The following is a 15,865-nucleotide window of genomic DNA, read 5'->3' as shown; positions in this document are numbered from 1 at the left end:
CTTTATATTCCACAAATGAGTACAATCTTTCTATGTCTGCTCCTGTCTTTCTGAGTCATTTCACTTAATATGATGCTTTCCATGTTGATCCACCTATATGCGAATTTCATGACTTCATTTTTGACAGAACAATTTCTTTTCTTTCCTCCCTTGGTTGTTAAGCATCCGGGGCTCATATACTGGGTGTAGTGACTCCTTCAACCCCAACACTCAAAGTGTTAGGGGTCACACTTATGGCCTCATGCTTTCAGGATAGGGGAGGATTCAGCCCTGATATAACATTCTAGAAAAGACCAAAACTATGGAAATGGAATGAAGAATAATTGATAATTATAAGATGGAATGTAGTCAGGTTTAATAAATAGGAAGACCACAGATAATTTTAAGGGCTGGGAGAGTAATGTGTGTGATATTCTAATGATGGTTATATGTCTCAATACACTCATCCAAACCCATCAAATGGGCAACACCCAAAGTGAACCTCCATGCAAATTATGGGCTCTGGGTATTTATGATGAGTCAGTATTAATTTAATTACTATAACATATAGAGCACACTTATGTTTGATATGAAAAACTTGTAACAATATAAAAAAAGTTTGTATTATATTGTACTTTTTGTGTTTTGTTATTGGGCCACACATACTTAGGGATTCCTTCTGGCTCTATATACAAGGATCACTCCTAGTGGTTCCCAGGTCTAGGTGATTCCTTCTGGCTCTCAGGAAATACTCCTTGTGGATCTTATAGGGTATACTGGGGATCAAATTTGGGTTAGCTGATGCATGGCAAGTGTCTAAAACTCTGTACTATCTCTCCAGGTCTATATTGTACATTTTTAAAAAACCATAAATCTAACTATGCATCATTTCACAGGTTCTGTGTGAGGACAGAGGGACTATTGGTAGTTCTATGCTTTCAATTGCACTAAAAAAGCTTTAAAGAAATGAGAAGACCAGAGAGGGGTGGTGCCAATCAGCATATGCAAAGCATAACTCACAACACATGGGTTCAGAGGTTTTTTTTTTTTTTTTGCTTCTTGGGTCACACCCGACGCATAGGAGTTAACTCCTGGCTCGCACTCAGGAATAACTCCTGGCGGTGCTTGGGGGACCATGTGGGATGCTGGAATCAAACCCCAGACGGCCACGTGCAGGGCAAACGCCCTACCCGCTGTGCTATTGCTCCAGCCCGAGTTGAGAAGTTTTAGTAGAACACATGGACTTAGTATGGAAAAGAGGAAGCCTTTACTGACTCTATTAGCCTAGTAAGATAATACATTTTGGGGCAATTTTACTTATAAAGGGAAAAGAGGAGAACAGCAGAGTTTGCTCTTAAGTGTAACTTTTCAAATAAAAGATCACCCAGGAGTTTGACTTCCATGACCTTATTTCCTCTTTTTTACTTCTGGGGTTCTACGGGGTAGTGGTGGGGGAGAAACTATGAGCAATATAAAAATAGGATCTCTCTAGAAGCCAAGAAATCACCTTTGGGTTTGTTTTTTTTTCTCATCCTTGTCTGTGGGGGATGGGAAATTTCCGGAGCACCTACTTTCCGGAGCTTGGTTGAAAGTGCGAAGTTTTTCCTGGTGTTAATTATTAATGTGACCTGTTTATGTACCAGTGATCCGGCTAACCATTAATATCTGTTTACTCATTGATGACCTTTGCAATTCCGTACCTCTCTCCTGGCTGTAAATGTCAAATTTTTCCCCCCTCTCTTCTTCCTTTTGTACATGCAATGTTTTCTTCATATCTATGATTACCTGAAGCGACTCCTTCACAAGTCAAATAATATCAGGTAACACAAATACCATCGTTACGTATGAGAAGGAAGACCTGTGCTATTATTGTTTTCAGAGGATTAAGACACAGAACTTTCCTTTTTGGAATGAGGAAGAGATGGCAATGCAAAGAATGGGAGGGGAGGGACAATAATTGTAGCGAGAAAACCAAGGATTTGGAACCAACCCAGGGCAATGGGACCCAAGTTCCCATTTTTCAAAATGTTAGTGTTAAGTACTTAGGAGAAAGCCTACAGGATTTCTCTTTAGTTGCCCCATCATTTTATGTTAACCCCCAAACTAGTGAGACATTATCATTTCACTCAACTGTAGTGGCTCAAGCTCAGATGAAGTCACACAACTGAGTTCAGGCTGTAAAGGTTGACCTTAAATTTTACCCATCACTGGAACTTATGCAGATTTGACTAATTTTAATTGAATTTGCCTGATTTAAACAGACACTAGCCAACCAGGAAATGTTTCCACCCCCAAATATTGAAAGAAAGAAGAGCTGTTTCTCAGCAACTAAACCCAGGAAGATCTTGCTGAAGTAGATTTCCAGGTGACCAGAACAGATCTATTTTTATTTTCCTTCTTCTTCTTGCTCCATTAATATGCTGGCAGGAGATGGACCCATGAACATATTATTTTTGCATAACAATAAAACTCAAGAGTTTCCCTGTTCTTTATTGAAATATTTTCAAATATTAATATCACCCTGTTATAAGTAACAATTATGGCTTTCACAGAGATTAAAGTTTTGTGATATGCCATTGGTCTACACTCACATTTTTCTTGGTCATGTTCTAAGTTAGTCAAATTAGGGTTTTTTAAAAAATCTTTCTTCCAGATACAGCCCCCCAAACTTCCTGTGACTTGATTTGGTGTTGAATTCATCATATAGAATTAAAAATGGAAAATAGAAAGCAATGTGTCACTATTGGTAATTTTTATTTTATTTTATTTTTTTTGCTTTTTGGGTCACACCCAGCGATGCTCAGGGGTTACTCCTGGCTTTGCACTCAGGAATTGCTCCTGGCAGTGCTCGGGGGACCATATGGGATGCCGGGGACTGAACCCGGGTCGGCCGCGTGCAAGGCAAACGCCCTACCCGCTGTGCTATCACTCCGGCCCCTATTAGTAATTTTTAAAGGGCCGGGAACTTGGGAGGTGATAAATATTCTAGAATCATGTTTCACACCCAGGTCATTCGTTGGAGATCAGTGGCAGTCAGTCCCATGAAAGGATTTCCTTGTACTATGTAATATGCATTTGCTTCCAGCATGTTGGATGTGATACAGTACTTTGTACACATAAATGCCTCTCAAGTTTTCTCAGCTAAATGATCCTTCAACTTGCCTTCCCTAGTGAGCTTAGTAATAAATAGAGATATGGACTGGGCGTGGAATGCTCTGACTTCATCAGCTCTTGTGTTTGGGAAGAAACAAGTGGACTCAATCATGTGCGGGCTGTAAAACCCAGTCTTGATGCAGAAACACAAGGTCTGGCATTATAGGCAAAGTTTTGCAGCCAGAGCTGAAAGAAATCCAGTCAGGGTTAATTTGGTAACTTCATGTCAGTTCTATTTCTCAAAGAGGGTGGGGGTGATGAGGGGTGGGAATAATCCCAAAGTACATCATATTTCTAGGAGAATGGAACATCTGTTACGGAAATGTGAAATTACAGACACATAGAACAGTGGAGTTTGTTCCTGAACCCACAGCCTGCGTGTGTTTTGCTTTGCTCTGGGAACTCAGGAGAGTATTTTCCCAAGACTCCTCTTGAGCAAGCAAGTCTGTACCGTGTTCTTTCCCTCTGCAATGCAGAGCAGTGATTCCTTCACAACCTCTGGGTTCGTGCATGTCGGTGCTTCTTAATCGCTTGCAGATCTCAAGCTGGCTATCAAAAGCAGAGGCTTTGAGCTTTACCAATCAAAAATCTCACACTGACATTTCCTCTTTGTGTCACAGGGAGGCCGGGCTTAATTGACACATGGAAAGTTTCCCTTACACGTCTTAGGCCAGGCAACATTGGAAATTTGGGTTTATGGAATGTGCCGGCAGCTCTGTGTTGTGTTGGCCTCTCTGCTGTGGGCTTGGTCTGAGGCCCGGTATGATGCAAATGACACGGAGCTCACAGACTCTCCAATTAGCTGCTGGAGTTGGTTCAGGAGTGAGCTCCTAGCCCCGGGAACTTTGCAGAAGGAAGGGAAAATGAGGTGGGGGTGAGGGGACAGGGAGGCTCTGAGCTCACTTCCCAGTGTGAGGCAGAGGTTACGGGTGTTTGTAAAGATCTGGATCATTAACTTCGGCAGGAAACCCGCCTTCCCACCCTGCCATTTCCCCAATGTGGGCCCACAGGGGTGCTGGGATTTATCCCCTTTATAGCTCTGACCACATCATGTTGAAAAAATGTCCTCAGGAGTTTGTTCTTCAGCTTGACCGTAAAATCCCTGGAGGGTGGGGAAGCCGGTGTGCTTCGTGCTTAGGCTGTGCTCCCCAAAGATAGCCCAGGCAGCTGGTGAGGCTGTAAGATTAAGTATCAATGAAAATGACGATGAAGACTGTGACAACAACAGCGGCAGTGACAAGAACCAATGCTGCTGAGTCTTGTCTTGACAACAGGTGGGAAAGTCTCAGCCAGGTTGATTGAAGTGTTCAGTGAGGCCCTGGGTTTGATCCCCAGCCTTGGGAAAGAACCAAATGGTGGGACTGTTAGGCACAGCCTGAGCTGGAATTGAGGTTCCATAATATGAACCATTATGGACGGGTCCCCTCAAGTTGAGGGGATGGGTCCCCTCAAGTTGCCATCATTCTGATCTGCATGAACCTCTTGATTCATGATCCCTGAATGATAACTTTTTCTGTGATCCTGGGTGCTTAGATGTGGGAATCTATGGTGGAGTGCTTGCTGAGCTGGTGGACAGGTCTTTGGAGCCTTATTATCTATTTTGTCTTAAAGCTCCCCTTGTTCAGGGGCCCAGCCATAGCTAGGGGTCCAAGGCCTTCTAATGCCCTGGATACTTGACCTTCACCTCCTTCCCTTCTATCCACATCAATCTCTTGCCTTAACTTCCTCTCTCTCTTCTTCTCTCTCTCTCTCTCTCTCTCTCTCTCTCTCTCTCTCTCTCTGTGTGTGTGTCTCTCTCTCTCTTCCCTCAATGGCCCCAGACTCTTTCTTTTTACTTCTTCCTGGCATGATCTCTCTGACTGGGGCAGTGGAACCAAAGGCAGGTGTCTTAACTTTCACCCCTTGGCACCCACTCTCCAGAGCACCCTGAAGTCTGGCTCCCTTGGTTGAGCAAAGAGCTGGCTCACATTGAGATGAAAACACAAATGTATGTATCTGATCCTGTGCCCGCTGACTGTCTAATCAGGAAGGCCGGGGAATGTGGGTATAGTGCCAGGAGTTTGCAGGCGCTGGAACAGAGACTGGAGCAGAAGGAGGCAGATCCTTCACAGCCCGCACTTTCTCCCCTGGGATCTCATTTACAGTAGAGGGTGCAGGAAGAGCAGGATCAGAGAGAAGCCAAGGGTCTCAGGAAGAGGAAAGCACCAGTGGCAGAAAAGGCTCTTGGCAGATGATGGTAGAGAGGTAAACAGAAATCCCAGCATACTTGGAGCCAGGAACCTCTTGTACTAGAACTGGATGCCCAGGATGGTACTATCAGCTCCCCCAGCTTCTTCAGCGGATATTCTCCCACTGAATTTCCCCAATATCCCTTATAACATGAGAAATAGGAGATAATAGTTAAGTGGCTTCATCTCAATTTGCTCTAGTGGCTAAGGACTTCAGCCACATTCCAAAGAATTTGAGGCCCATTTCCAACCAGACTCCCCAACAACAGATCCTTGATCGGATCAACAAGAAATGTTCCCCAATTCTTCAGTTTGGCAAGTAAGAGGAGATGTAGAGTGTCAGCTAACAGTCTCTAGAACTAGAAGAATAAACCACCAGAAGCTGAGCAAGAATACAACCCTGTAATGTTGGTCAGATGGGCCCTGAGTCTTATGGCTATTGTCTAGTTGCAGATAGTGGGGTTTAAAGAGATCGGGCCAAGAGATTGGAAGCAGAGTTCAAGACTCAGTGCTTCCAATGCAGGGCTAATATTGGGTTGATAGGCAATATCTCTCAGAGCTTAGTCAGAGGAGGGCAGCGAGCAAGCAATTCACAGGACCCCCTGTAGGCTTGTGAGCTCACTCAGAAGACACAGGGAAGGTCAAAGTGAAACGAATTTTGCAGGGGGAAAGAAAGGGTTTTTTTTCTGGTGGGTCTCAGCCTAAGTCTTGGGTTTGATAGGGAGGTATTATTCAGCAGTAGGAAATCAACATGGCGGAGGGAAGGTCATGAGAAACCCAGCAGGGTCAGGTGCTGGGAGTGGGAAGCAAAGGCCAGTGGGGGAGAGAGGATGTCAAAGTGGTGTCTAAGCACTGAGCCCTTGGCACGTAATCCAGAGAGGAAAAAGATGCGAAGGAAAGGAGGAAGTGAAAAGGGAAGAGAGTGGAGAAGAACATCACATGTGGGTAGTGGGGGAGGTTGTCCCCATAAATGAGAGGTGTCACCTAGAATTGGGACAAAACAGATGTCTCTGTCAAAAGAACATCAAGTTTGGGGTAGGACAGGAAGCACCTGTGGAGAGAGGGCTGTGGGAGCCTTGCCTAAACTAGAAAATTCATGCTGGTAGCTGGACATTGTTGGGATGAGAAAGGACATTTGCATCAGTATTCCCAGCCAAAAAAACAAAGTGTGTGTGGGGGGGGGCAGGGGTATGAGAAAAGGAAAACCAAATCAAAACAAAACAGAAAGAACAAAAATAAATCTAGTGGATATTTTTTTTTGAGAATTCTCTAGAATTATAATAGAAATGTAGAAGTATGAAATCTTAGACTGCTATTTGGAAACCATTTGTCTGCTAATAGTCCCTTATTTCATTAATTTATTTACAAGTAACTTTATTCTTTCCTGTGGATGGCAATAATGCTTAGAGTTGTGATCTGAAATATTCAACAATCACATAACCTGAATATGGTCACATTTCTTTACTCAGTAACTAATTTTATTGTTGTTGTTGTTTTGTTTGGGGTGCCATACCCGCAGTGGGCAGGGCTGAGTCCTGGATCTGCACTCAGGATTTAGTCCTGGTGAACTTAGGAGAGCATATGGGATACCAGGGATCAAGCATGCCGGTCAGCAATGTTTTTTTTGCAAGGCAAATATCTTAAATATCTTTACCTACTGTACTATTCCTCCGGCCCTATGTCTCAGTAACTATTAAAATAGGTCTACTAAGTACAGTAAGCCCAATTGCATAAATATGTACAAATTTTTATGTTCAGGGACTATCTTAAAATTTTTTGGAGGGGGGAACTGCATCTAATGATGCTCAGGGAATACTCCTGGCTCTGTTCTTGGGGCTCATTTCTACCTGTGCTCAGGAGATAGAAGTGGCTTGAGAGATTGAACTGGTATTAACTGCATGCAAGCCAAGTGCCTTCAACTGTCTGTTATCTCTCTGGGACCATCTCGAATGCTTTGTGAAACTAAATATTTATTTGTAGTTTAATTTACTCCATTTGTTTATTGTTTTATTGCTATTTTTTTGAAATTTAGGTAATGCAGTTACTATAGTGTTAACTTCTAGGGTCTTGACTACAGTTGCTGTACCTTTATCACCACTGAAGTTCCCAGGAACCTCCACCCCTGTCACTATGACACCCACCCCTTCCTTCCTGCCTTTCCATTGCTTGGTAATCTCAGTCTGAAGTCAAAGGTCTAGGGTTTGTCATCACTTGGTACTGTTTATTTGCTTGTTTATGAGTTTAAGTTTTGTGGGTTTTTTTTTTTGCATCCCAAGCTGTTTTCAGGACTCAGGTATACTTGGTTAATCAGGACAATTGTTCAATGCAAGAGCCCAAGGATACAGCGTGATTCCCAATTTCCTGGGTCAGCCCAGCAATGCCTGGGGGTCTCAAGGGCTACACTAATGACTGGGGACCAGATGGTGCTAGGATCAAACTGGAGTCAGCCATATGCAGATAGATACATATATTAACTTCTGGACTATCTCTCTGAGTCAGTGTCCTTTAATCCTATCCTCCCCAATTATGGCACCATTTGAGTTTTTTGGGAGCGTGGGAGTCAGTTGGCAGCACACCCAGAAGTACTCAGGGATTATTGCTGGCTCTGCACTCAGGACTTATTTCTGGTGGGCTCAGGGGACCATATGGGATGCCCAGGATCGAACCTTGGTTGGCCGTGTGCAAGGAAAGAAACTTACCCTCTGTATTATCTCTTTGCTTTTGAGTTTTGAATGGAGATTAATTATTCTTTCCATCTGACTGCTTTCAGGTGCCTGTTTATAATCTCTTTTAAGGTGCAAGCTAGAAGTCCAACCTCTGGATGAGTATTGCCCGAGTTCCAGGGATTTTGTCTGTTGCTGTAGAGTCTCTTCCAGGAGAGAATATCCAAGTTCTGCTCCCCAATGTATTCACAACTATTTTGACTGCCCTAGGGATTTCACTTTCTTTCTTCTTTAGTTCCCAGCTCCATTCAGAAAGCAGAATTTTCCAGCTAATTGACCCCCAAATAGTTGAAGCATGATTGTGTTATTGCTACTAATATTGGCATTGCATAAAAGCAACAGAATCAGCCGACAGATTATACACTGCCTAGGCCCTTTAAAGAAACACTTAATCCAGAGATTAAGCTGCATATTTTGAAGACTTTAAATGTTTTTTTTTTTTGTATCATGCATACATGTTCATCTGACTGGTGAGAATAGTGTCTGTGAAATGTGACAGTCAACCGTACTATGAGAAACTTAGAATAACCTATGGATGAGGTTGCAAAGGCCAGAATCAGCCTAATTCAATCCTTTTTTTTTTTTAAATAACTTTAAAAATATTTTAATTGAATCACAGTAAGATACACAGTTACAAGATTGCTCATGATTGGGTTTTAGTCATACAATGTTCCATCATCTGATCCTTCACCAATGTACATTTCCCACCACTATGTCCCCTTATTGTCCTACTGGTCCCTTCTCCATCCTAACTGACCTCTGCCCCCACCCCCCAACACACACACAAACACACACACACACACACACACACACACACACACACACTTGTGGCAAGCTTCCAGCCACTGACCAATCCTGCTGGCCCCTATTTTTCCTCATCTTGGTTATTTCTTCTTTCCACAGTTCCAACTGCCAAGAGCATAAACTTATTTACTTGTGGAATTTATAGTTTTCTAATAGTGAGTATGATGGAGGTGTCTGACTGGAGGATGTTTCTGTGTTTTCATTTTAGGATTTTATTTTGCTGGGGCCTCCCAAAGGGTGTGAGGCCAAGAAATTATTCTCTGTGAGCCTTGCTCAGCTAGACAGAGGGTCAGTGCTTGGGCCTGGTGCTACCCAGGCTTGGTGGTACTGGAAATTCCCTGTGCCCGAACGGGGCAATGCTCAGAGGGCTATATGGTGCCAGGGATAAAACTTGAGTCCTTGCACATGCATGCAAGAATCTGCTGAACTATCTGCTCAGTCCTTTATGTTTCTTGTTAGAACAAACTGCAGGCCCAGAATTTAAACAGCGCAGAAATTAAAGTGAGCCTCTTGCCAGAATATTAGTCTGTCATCAAAGAAATAATTCTCGGTGGTTATACCTAAGATATCTCTTTAGTCAGCCTATGAAACTAACAGTGGCAATAATCAGCCAGCTAAACAGTTGCATTAAAGGGAAATGAAAGTTTTCATTAAACTATTTTCCAGGTGAAGCAAAATAATTGTGTCACTGGTGCTATATGTTGAGTATTTTGCTTCCTACTGTGCATTACTTTTGGTGCTAGGAATAAGAAAGTAGAGAGACTTAGATAATAAGCACCCATAATAGCACTGTTTTGGGGTCACCGTAAACAAATCATTCTGTATCACCTAAATCTTGCCTCTGCTCCCCTCAATCAATCAATCGTGCTGCCTTTTTGATGCAATTCAAATAAATTGCAGCACCCCTAACGTCACATTCACTAGAGCTCACTATAGGTTGACAAGAGAATTTTTGGAGAGACATAGTGTCATTTACAAATTATAAAACTACCTTTAGTTTTTTGTCTTGTTTTGTTTGGGGGAGGGGTGCATCTGACAGCACCCAGGGTTAATTCCTGGCTCTGCATTCAGGGATCATTCCTGGAGGGGCTCAGGGTACCACATGGACTGCTGGGGTTTGAACTGGGTTGACTGTGTGGAAGCCAGTGCTTTACCTGCTGTATTATTTCTTTTTTATTGATGGAATTGTGGCTTTATTGGGGCAAATGTAATCGCTATTACAAATGATTACATTCTTTAAAAAAAATTTATTTTATTCTTTAATTAGTGAATCACCATGAGGGTACAGATACAGATTCACACATTTTCGAGCTTGTTTTTCCCTCATACAATGTTCGCAAACACATCCCTCCACCAGTGCCCATTCTCCACCACCAATAAACCTAGTATCCCTCTCACCCCCCAATCCCATCTTCCCCCCACCCTACCTGCTGTATTATTACTCTGGCCCTTTTTAGCTTTATTTTGGCTAATGTCTACAACTGTTTGATCGAAATGACTAACAAGATCTGGAATATCTTCCATATCCCTGATAATTTCTCTCTGTTGCTCCCTGTACTGACACCCTAGATACAACCATTGTTCAGAGAATTTTATTTCACCACACATTAGTTTGACTGGTCGCAAAATTTCATGCACATACAATCATCACATAAAAGTGCTCTACCGGGACTGGGCGGTGAGTGGGTGTGGCTCAAAGGACTGGAGCCAAAAGCTTTAGATGTAGGGCACCACATGACCCTCCCTAGCACCTTGAGGACAGACCACTGGCTCCAATATGCTTGGAGGTGCTCTCTTACCAAACTGAAACTGTTGCTTTGCTTTGTATACTTTATTTTTGGTTTTTCCATTCACCATAATGGGTTGGAGTTTTACCCATGTCTGAGAAATTTGTTACTTTAACATTTTATGTTAATAAAATTTCGGTTTTGAGCCGCACTCACCGGTGTTCAGGAAATTTTCCTGGCTGTTTGTTCAAGGATCCTTATTGGTGGAGCTTGGGGGGCCATATAGGTTACCGGGGATCAAACTCAGGTCAGTCCCATGTAAGGTGAGAGCCCTTCCTGCTGTCCTACTGATCTGGCTCCATATTATTTTTATTTTTAAAATGGTTTTTAAAATTTATTTATTTATTTATTTATTTAGTGTTAAATTAGTGAATCACGATGAGGGTACAGTAACAGATTTACACATTTTCGTACTTGTGTTTCCCTCATACAATGTTCATGCACGCATCCCTCCACCAGTGTCCATATATTTTTAAAATATTAATTAATTTAAAAACCTGAGATTCTATAGTTTATAACGTAGTTTATAATAATAGCTCACACATATAATTCTCGCCTCCTGTTACTGTTCAATTTCTGTCACATTCTCTTGTAGAAAGGTAGCACTGGGTCCTACGTTTAGAGGGACACAACCCCCAAGAAGGATTTCCCAAATCCTTCTGGGGGATGAAGGAGGAGGATTTGAGATGCCAACCATAAGAATGCTGCCCTTTAAGAAGGGAATTGAGGGGGCTAGAGTGATAGCACAGCGGGTAAGGTGTTTACCTTGCACGTGGCCAACCCGGGTTCAATCCCCAGCATCCCATATGGTCCCCTGAGCACCATCAGTAGTTCCTGAGCGCAAAGCCAGGAGTGTGACCCAAAAAGCAAAAAAAAAAAAAAAAGAAGGGAATTGAAAATTACCATCACATATTTCCAGTAAGTATTGCTGGGCAGAGGCCAGACAATCAATAGTCTTGAGTCTGGTGTGGTAGAACAATGGGTAAGGTGCTTGTCTTCTATGCTGCTGACCAGGGTTCAATCCCTGAGCCCTCTGAGTGTGATCCTTGAGCTCAGAGCCAGGAGTAACTCCCGAGTAATGGGTGTGACCCCAAAAACAAACAAAAAAGGAATTACCAATCCTTTTGACTTTGAGAGACCTTCTGTTCTTTCCTTCCCCCTTGCATTGAAATAAAAAATCAGAGACAGTATGTAAATGAAGCAGTAAGTTTCTGTTTCTATGAAACCTTTTAGACATCAATATTGAAAACGTACATGATTTTCCTGTGTCTAAAAAACTGTCTTGCTCTCTTGATTATTTTTCAACCATTTGAGAGTCTGAGATCCATTCAGAGCTCAGAATGCCTACAGAAATGTGGGGGTAGTTTACCAGTCCCTGATGGATTGCCAAACCTAGACAGGAAAGCTTCCTGTTCTGTTTAGGACTAGGTGTTCATATAGGGGCTGAAGGAAGGAGAGGTGGCTCAGAAAAATGAATGCTCTTTCTATTAAGTGGTGTTGAAATGGACTCTGCTTCCTTGTGTCTGTCCTCTGTCCCCACTGGCAGTGTGGTGTTAATGGGCTGGTCTGTTTAGTTCAGTTTCACAGCAATTCTCTCTCTTGTTGTGTGACCTCACACTAGTTACTTAACCTCTTCCTGTTTCCATTGATCTGTGTCTAAAATGGAAGGCATTGTAAAGACCCAATAATTTAGCATTTAAAAAGCCTAAGAATGGTGCTGATTTACAATCAAGACTCAACAACATAGTACCAGACCTGCTACTTGGTAGATGAGAAACAAATGTTTGTCATTAGAACCACTAGTGTCCTCATCCATGTATGGTTGCAACAGTTGTTATCATGGATTCAGTACATGTGAGGATTTTGCTGAAAGAATTCCTATTTTGAGTGGGATATTGAGCTAATAGATGCTTTTTTTTTTCTTTTTGGGTCACACCCGGTGATGCACAGGGGTTACTCCTGGCTCTGCACTCAGGAATTACCCCTGGCGGTGCTCAGGGGACCATATGGGATGCTGGGATTTGAACCCGGGTCGGCCGCGTGCAAGGCAAACGCCCTACCCGCTGTGCTATCTCTCCAGCCCCTAATAGATGCTTTTTTTTTGGTTCTAATTATCAGCATTGTTTTCAATTTGGTGCCTTGACACTTCAACCCTGAAACTCAACTGTTGCTGAAACACAAAAAAACTATGGTGGGTTTTTTTTAAAAATTCATTTATACTGGGGTTTCTACACAATAAAGTAAAGGAGTATTTTGTTTCTACTTATTCTTCTTCGATATTCTATCCTGGACTAATTCTCAGGATTGTTCTAATGACCCTAAGGACTTATGTAGGTACTAACTTGTAAGAAGGCTACTTAGTTTTTATTTTAGAACCACACCTGGTGTTTGGTGCTCAGGGCTTACTCCTACCTCAGTGCTCAGAGATCATTTCTGGTGGGGCTCACCATATGTGGTGTCAGAGCTTGAACATGAGTCAGCCACATGCAAGGCCTACTCACTGTACCATCACTCCAGAGCTAATTTTTAAGTGACAGGTCTGTTTTGCTTTGTTGAAAGCTCTGAGTCACAAACAGCTCATCAGGTAAGGATATGTTTCTTCCCTTGAGCTGTTTTTACCTATTAGGTGATGCAGAATAAATGGTTTTACAAAATGGCATCTGGGGGTTCACATGATACTCTGTGATTGTGCTCCAAGCCACATTTGTTGCCTCTGGTGAAGAGCACAGAAATGAAATCAGTTGAACATGGCGGTCTCCATTTGGACTACCTTCCTCCCTAGTTTTAAGGCGTACCCTCTGTCATTGTCTCTGCTGACTTGATCTTGGACATTTGTATTCTCAAGTTTGCTTATCTTGACTGGTATCTGATAACTTTGTATTTTCTCCCCTCTGTTGTTAGCTGGCTGGAATTATGGTACCTCGGAGTGATAAGGCACCATGTGATGTCACAAAAGAGCACTGAAGAGAACTGTGGAGTTATCAATGACAACATTTCTAATTATTTTTAGATGAAGAAAGCAAGATTCAGGCAAGGTAGAATCTAAGACTTTTTCTGTTTTTTTTTTCTAGTTGTCTTTTTATTAAAGTATGTTGATCTTTGTCTACAAGCAAGATTTGATATGAGCATGATTACATTGGCAGGAAAGACAGACAGACATGCGTCCTATAGTCATCCTTGAAGTAGAGTGCTTGCACAATATTTCCCCAGAAATATGCGGCCATAACTGGCATAATTTTGTCTATTATGTTGGATAGTCTCAGATGACTTCAGGGAATATTAAATATTAAAACCAAATCTATTTTTTAAACTGTTTGGAGATGTCTTTATTATTTCATATACTGGAATTTCAAAATGTGGCAATGGTCTCCTTCTTTCTGTAACTCTGGAAAGCTTTGCTAATGAGAAAATAAAACCACAGTATTTAAATGGATACGGGCATGTGAACAGATCGTTACAGGAAGGAAAAAAATAACAGAAAGGAATAATGCCAGCACATGGGAATGAAGAGAATTGGTGGATTATAGCCAGGCCCAAAAAAGTTAAGGCAGAGAGGAACATGGAAATCTTTTCTAGTCTTTGGACAAAGGAGATAGGGAATACCTCCTATAACTCTCCCCATTTGCATATCATTCAATAAAAATTCCTCAGTCATCTTATATGATTTCTCAAACATGGAAGATTTGAATTGGTGCTCTTTTCTACCTTGATAGTTAAGGGCACAAGAAGTTCTAAGGCTGCAACTAAATGATGTCTTAAGACTTAATCATTGTACGCTTGATCACCTCTGAGCCAACTCTGAGCTTCAGGGTGTTGTAACTATTGCTTTCAACGCACACAGATTCTATTTCTTATGTGAAATAACTAAGAATCTAAAATAGCACATGGTCTTGAGTGAAACTGAGAGTTGATCCAGATTTGTTCGTTTATTTTGGCGGGACACCCAGTAATACTTAGGGGCTACTCGGAGCTTAGGTTGATCATGGGCATTTTTCAGGGACCATGCAGTGCCAGAAATCAGACCAGGCTTGGCTGTATGTACTTTCACCGTTGTACTATCTCTCTGACCCTGATCCAAATTTCCTTTTAAAAAATTTATGAAATCGAAAAATCATCATACGCCTTGCATCAGATAGCTATATTCAATATATAGCTTGCATCAGATAGCCTTATTCAATCTACTTAACAGGAACCTTTTTAAGGGGAATCAAGAATTCTGTTGCACAAATGGAGAGATAGAATTTGTTTATCCCATAAGTGACCTGAAGATCCCTTATGGCCATGAGAAGTACTCAGTACAGGGTCACTGAAAGGTCTGTTTAAGACAGCAAATTATTCATCTATTTTTGTCTATCAAACTCCTTCTTCACCTGCTTCAAAAAAACCCCCTAAGTCAACATGTGTGTGTATGAATATAACACACGAGGTCAAAGCTATAAAGAAAAATTAATTAAAAGAAGAAGGATTGGAATAGAACAATGGGCACTTTCTTTTATTCTCCAATAGCCATGTGCATTTTAAATACCTGTCTTTATGAAGAAGAAAGTGAGGCCAAGAGTTGGCTACCCATTTCTGTCAAGACTTCTTATGGAGACAGCAAAAGGGACCGGGTGGCATAATTTATTTCCCACCAGGGAAGAAAGATGGCTTCAAAGTTGAGCGAAAGGATTTGTTTAGAGTGGGGAGGATGGAGATTTTCTGGTCTTTACAGCGGAAACAGCCACCACCAGCAGCCTATCTTTAAGAAAAGGAATGCATGCTTAAATTGGCTCGGCTTGTCCTTAGCAGCCTGAACTCAAAAGCCACATTTTTTCCTCTCTCCGAAGCAAGTGGGAACTTGAAAAGTATGTAGCATGTCGTGAAAGGGAGTGGTGAACTTTGCCCAAGTCTGCAGTCAGTCTGAAATCTGAACCTTCACAAGTTTGGGGGAACTGCTGGATTTTCCCCCCTCTCCCTCCTTTTTCATTCCTCTTCATCCCGTGTCTTGATCTGGAAGAAGAGTCTCACTTCTAAGATAAACGGTTTTCCTCTACATACATCTGGTGCCAGCAGTAGGAAAGTACTAAAGCTAAAACCTCTATTTCTTTAGAATCTAGTTTTTCCTATCTAGAGGACATGTAGTTATTATTTTTTTGCATTCATTTTCAATTTGGTTCTCAAAATGTTTTTTTTTTTCCTTGAGATATTTATT

At 41.9% G+C, this 15,865-nt stretch overlaps 1 long non-coding RNA gene across 2 annotated transcripts in view; it reads left to right on the top strand.

The window, feature by feature from the left end:
- Positions 1-13,896, top strand: part of LOC129405600 (uncharacterized) — a 152,423-nt gene extending 138,527 nt beyond the window's left edge. For both annotated transcript variants that reach the window (XR_008630680.1, XR_008630679.1), the window contains one exon: positions 13,576-13,896. This is a non-coding gene — a long non-coding RNA (uncharacterized LOC129405600). The remainder of the gene's footprint in view (positions 1-13,575) is intronic.
- Positions 13,897-15,865: the final 1,969 nt, after the last annotated feature.

The sequence above is a fragment of the Sorex araneus genome, chromosome 6, assembly GCF_027595985.1.
Source record: "Sorex araneus isolate mSorAra2 chromosome 6, mSorAra2.pri, whole genome shotgun sequence".
In the NCBI taxonomy this organism is placed as follows: domain Eukaryota; kingdom Metazoa; phylum Chordata; class Mammalia; order Eulipotyphla; family Soricidae; genus Sorex; species Sorex araneus.
This window is presented reverse-complemented; position numbering and strand designations above follow the sequence as displayed.